Raw genomic sequence first — 5,281 nt, 5'->3', positions numbered from 1 at the left:
AATTTTAAATATTACCACTTTAAATGGTTAACACTTTGGGCAACTTAATTAAATCACCAAATTGATGAATATTTTATAATTAATCTATTATTAATTAAATCCCTTTCAGAGTTGCCCAAATGATGAATATTTAAAATTTAAGTGAAAATAATAGTTTATAAAATATTCATCAATTTAATTATAAAATATTTTATAATTATAAAATATTTTATAATTATAAAATATTGATCAATTTGGCATACAATATCAACTCTGAAAGTATAAACTCTAAAATATTCATATCGATCAATTTGGTGATGAATATTTTATAAAATACAGTATCAATTCTGAAAGTGATGATCAATTTGGTGATGAATATTTTATAAAATATTCATCAATTTAATTATAAAATATTTTATAATTAATCTATTAATTAAATCACCAAATTGATGAATATTTCACGTTCATCTCCTTCATAGAGCGGCGTCGAATGCAATGATCCATGGAGACTTCATCGTCTTCGGTTCGCGGCCGCCGGAGCTCCTCAATGCTCTCTGGTTCATGTCTCTGCCAACGTCGACGATCGATATATCGCTAATTAAAAAATCATTATATTACATTATTGTATTGTTCAGCAAAATAATAAAAAAGATGAAAAAAAATTAGAAGGGAAATTTTATCATTTTTTGATGATTTTGATTAGCTGAAGATTAAAAAAAATAAACAAAACTACTCTGATTAAAGAGGAAAAAGAAATAAAGTTGATGTTGATCGGTTGAAAAATAATAAAAGGTAGGGGAAGAAGGAGGACCGTTATTCTTGAAAAGAGGAAGAAGAAACGAGAGTTGTTATTGGAGAAGGAGAATGAGAAAAATGACTAAATAACAATTGGGAAAAAAAAAAAGAAAAAATAAGAAGAAAAGCCTACGGATGGAGTCTTATGCATGAGGCGGTGGGAGCGAGTATACGTATGTTGACAAGAATAAAAAGAAAAGAGAGATGAATTTTTTTTTAAAAAAAAAAAGTTGATCGAATCAATTTAATTCAATTAAATTTTATTCGATCATAATTTAATCAAATAAAATTCAAATCAACTTCGATTTAGGCTAATATATTTCTTATCTTCATGCCTACGATTGGCGGAGGCAAGTTTCCACGAGAGGGGGGCGGGCATTCGATGGGGGGAGGTCAGTTCCAATTAAAAAAAATTTTTATAAAGATAAACTTAATGAAAATCAAAAAATTGGAGGGCGGTGGCCCCTACCTGCCTCCCTCGTGGCTCCGCCCCTGCAGCTACGAATTTTGTTCTATCCAATTCAATTTTAAATCAAAATCTTCATTCGTGATGATTAATTTATTTATTTTATTAAATATTTAATAAATGTATATAGATATAACCCAAGGCTATGGATGAATATTTTTGAAATGAAAGGCTAAAGAAGATGCAGCCACACTGCAACCCAAGATTGCCTTCACATGGCTTGTCTCTTACAATGTTGGTCCGAAATAAGGAACGCAAAATGGAAGCGATGACGATACCAACCAACGGTGTGCATCTCAACTACCATTTCGTTTCGACTGATGAAGGGCTCATACTTGATTACTTGGCGAATAAGATCATAAAACTCTTACCTTGTTGCAATCATAATTTATAAACTCGCGATCCGATTTGGGATCATGATTGGATTGCCTTCGAGACAGAATTGAGTTGGTTATAACGAAGTAGAGTTGCAGAAGAGGGTAAAGGTTCGAATCTATAATACCCTCCTTCGTCGTGATCAACTGCAGCTTCTCGATTTACCTCTTCACAGATAATCTCGATTTACTTCCTCACAGATGGTCGTGATCTCGATCGTATGGAACTGTTGAATGGCGGATTCTACCTTATGCAATAAATGGATCATGATCGGATTGATCAGGATTAGATCACAGAATTATACGATCCTACCAAAAACTAAAATTTATAATACATGATTAATAATTAGAAAAAATATCTAAAAATATTATTTGTATATAAATAGATTAATAATTTTACATATATATAATTATTGACACTCATTATTATAATAAATACAAATTTAAATTAATTAATAATTTAATTATAATTCAATCATAATATTTATATTTTATACAAATTTAAAATTTTTACTAACACAATAATAATAATCATATTCAACTATAAGAATATTCTTTGACTTATGAGATGAGTCAGTTTAAAGGCTAATGAAGTAGAATATTATAAAGACCTTTGATTTGAATATGAAATCGAAAATAATCTTATAAAGACCTATTAATTCCGTAAAATACTATGCAATAGATATCCAAATACTCATCATTTTAGAGAAAAGAAACGACATCGTATTATTGATAAAAACTAACTCAAAAATAAATAGGTGTTTAAATAGTCTCAAAATACTAATCTTAATTCAATAAAAATAAAAATAATCTAAATTATAAAATAGTTCAAAGTATAATAAAAAATATTAAAAATCTTTCAAGTATTATAAAAAGATTCTAAATGATATATTTTTTTAAATTAAGCGATTATTCATCCTTAATTGTAGATCTATAAAGAAATTTTGATTTAATATATTATAAATCTCGTGTGAGTTAAAAATTATGGCTTCTCAAAATTTTTACCGATCTTGTTTCGTCCTACTGATCCTCAGATCATACCAATCCTACAGTAAAAAATGATCATCCATGATCTATGATGGATTTGATATTTTGGATAATAAATCATGTAATACTACAATCCAATATCGTGATTTTATAAACATAGAGACAATTAATATCATCATTGAAAGCTAATGGACGATATCTTTTCTTCTGTAAAGAAAGTGTAATCTGCCACTCCAGCGGTCTCACATAGTCGGCCCCATGATCATATGTGAGGAGGTAAATCGAGAAATTTCAATTAGCCACGACAAAGGAATGTATTGTCATTCGAACCTTTGTCCTCTTCTGTAACTTTGCTTCGTCGTAACTAACTCAGCTATGCCCCGAGGGCTAATGTACGATATCGAATCTTAGGACTAAAGTAATGCGATATATCTATTAAAATAATTATCATCAATCTCACTGCTAATTGCATATCGAAACAATTTATTTTTAGAGAAACAATTGTTTAGGAAAAATAGTCAAAAACCTTATTTTGGTTATTTATAAAAGAGTTTTTAAAAACATATCAAAAGCTCCCGGCGTATTTTTATCTCAAAATGTCCTTTTATAGCAATTAACTTTGATTAAATTATTCTAATAATTATATTCATATTAGTTATTTAAAAATTTAAATAATTGTAATTAAATTTAATTAAATCGATAAAGATATATTTTAATATAATAACCTTTATTTATAAAAATTTTGATAAATTAAAATAATTTACTTTAGATTATAACAATTATAATATATATAACAATGATAGAATAATAATAATATTAGAATAAAAAAAATAAGATAGTGCTTCTATTTAAAAAAAAATAGTAGAAGCACGTGTCATCGTTGACTAATGAGCGCGAACGGTTGGTAGCGGAATATATATATATCGCCGTATTATACATATGTCGACGGTTATTAGTCGATAAATAATAAACCGGTTTATCGTTTACGTGATAACAATAACAAAATTAAACCGGTTTGCTGACGTCGTAAGTGACGCCGCCACCGCGCCACGTGCGTACGCAATTTTGCCGCAAAGCCGCTAAAGCGTGCGCGTTCATGATTACCCAGGGGATTACTCAATTACGTATTGGTGCGAAAACTGGACTCAGGCGTGGGCCCAACGCTGGATTGATTAACCCACGAATTGCACCGGGTTAATTAAAGATGGAAAAAAACACCTAATTGTAATATAAAGCAATGATTATTTATAGCAGACATATTTAATCACTTGTCATTTCGTGTTAAAGAGTGTCTTCCCTTTCCGAGGAAGACGTTTTTTTCAATATTTTTTTTCTCCTTTTAATTTCGATGTAAAAAGAAGAAGAGAATTTTGGGAGATTGCTTCTTTAAATGCTCCGAAATGACATGACAGGGGAGACGGAAAAGCTCTTATTATTAATTTCTTTTCTCTTTTAATACGTAAGAAATGTGTGCATTATTATTATTTTATTTAGCTTTTACAAGATATTGAAAAAAATGCACCAGCCGGGAATCGAACCCGGGTCTGTACCGTGGCAGGGTACTATTCTACCACTAGACCACTGGTGCTGTTGAAATTAATTTTAAATACTACTAATTTAAATGGGTAACACTTTGGGCAACTTAATTAAATCACCAAATTGATGAATATTTTATAATTAATTTATTATTTTCACAGCGAGAAGTCTCTCTTTTTGGAGCCATTCAGGGGGCAGCAGCTGAAAGCTCACTAGTCACTAGTGAATTTGTTTTAATAGGTATAATTCTGATTTTTTTAAAATGTTTTTTTTTTCATCGTGTTCATTCTCGTGTCTTTACCCATCCAAAATTTTTACACCATCAAACAAAGGATCCTACTCACAGACAAGTATAGTTTAAAGGGTAATTAGTGTAATCAGGGATGAATGTAAAAATTAGTATGTGAGAGGGAGTGGATTTAATTTAATATAATAAATCATATATTATTTATTAAAAAATAATATATATATATATATATATATAATTTTAAAAAATTATTACATTACCTTATTATATTGAGCAAAACAATTAAAAAGAGGAAAGAAAAAAAGAACGGAAGTCTTATTTGAGAAAATAAAAAGAAAAACCTACGGATAAGACTTGTCTCGAATATAGCTAGTGGGAACGAGTCTACGTGGATGAAAATAAAAAGAAAAGAGAGGGAAAAAAAATTTTAAACATTTTTTAATTAAATTAATTTAATGTAATTAAATTTAATTCGATCAGATCAAATAAAATTGAAATCAACTTCGATTTGAATTAATTAACATACTCCTTATCTTCATGCTTACGTGATGAATTTTGTTCTATCCAATTTGATTTAAATCATCTTTATTTTCATATTGGATGATTTAATTTATTTATTTTATTAAAAATTTAATATTTAATAAATTTATATAGATATCACCGAGGGCTATGAATGAATATTTCTAAAATGAAGGTGCAATCATACTACCACTTCTGCAAAAAGGTGGATCCGCCACCTTAGCAGCCCCACACGGTCGGCTCCACGATCATCTGTGAGGAGGTAAATCGAGAAAGTGCAATTGGTTACGACGCAGGAGGGTATTGCCTGACTTCGTCAAGATTTGAACCTTTGCCCTCTTCTGTAAGTCTGCTGCAATCTGCATTGTAACCAACGTA

The 5,281-nt window shown here is 29.5% G+C and overlaps 1 non-coding gene across 1 annotated transcript; it reads right to left on the bottom strand.

Annotated features, from left to right (window-relative positions):
• Positions 1 to 4,118: 4,118 nt before the first annotated feature.
• TRNAG-GCC (transfer RNA glycine (anticodon GCC)) lies at positions 4,119 to 4,189 on the bottom strand. Its single transcript has one exon. It is a non-coding gene; the product is annotated as a tRNA-Gly (tRNA).
• Positions 4,190 to 5,281: the final 1,092 nt, after the last annotated feature.

Source organism: Curcuma longa, unplaced genomic scaffold (genome assembly GCF_044706935.1).
Source record: "Curcuma longa cultivar G26 ecotype Majalengka, Jawa Barat unplaced genomic scaffold, ITB_CL_G26_1.1 contig_26235, whole genome shotgun sequence".
NCBI classification, from domain to species: Eukaryota; Viridiplantae; Streptophyta; class Magnoliopsida; order Zingiberales; family Zingiberaceae; genus Curcuma; species Curcuma longa.
Note: the sequence above shows the minus strand (reverse complement) of the source record. Positions and strands in the feature narration are given on the sequence as shown.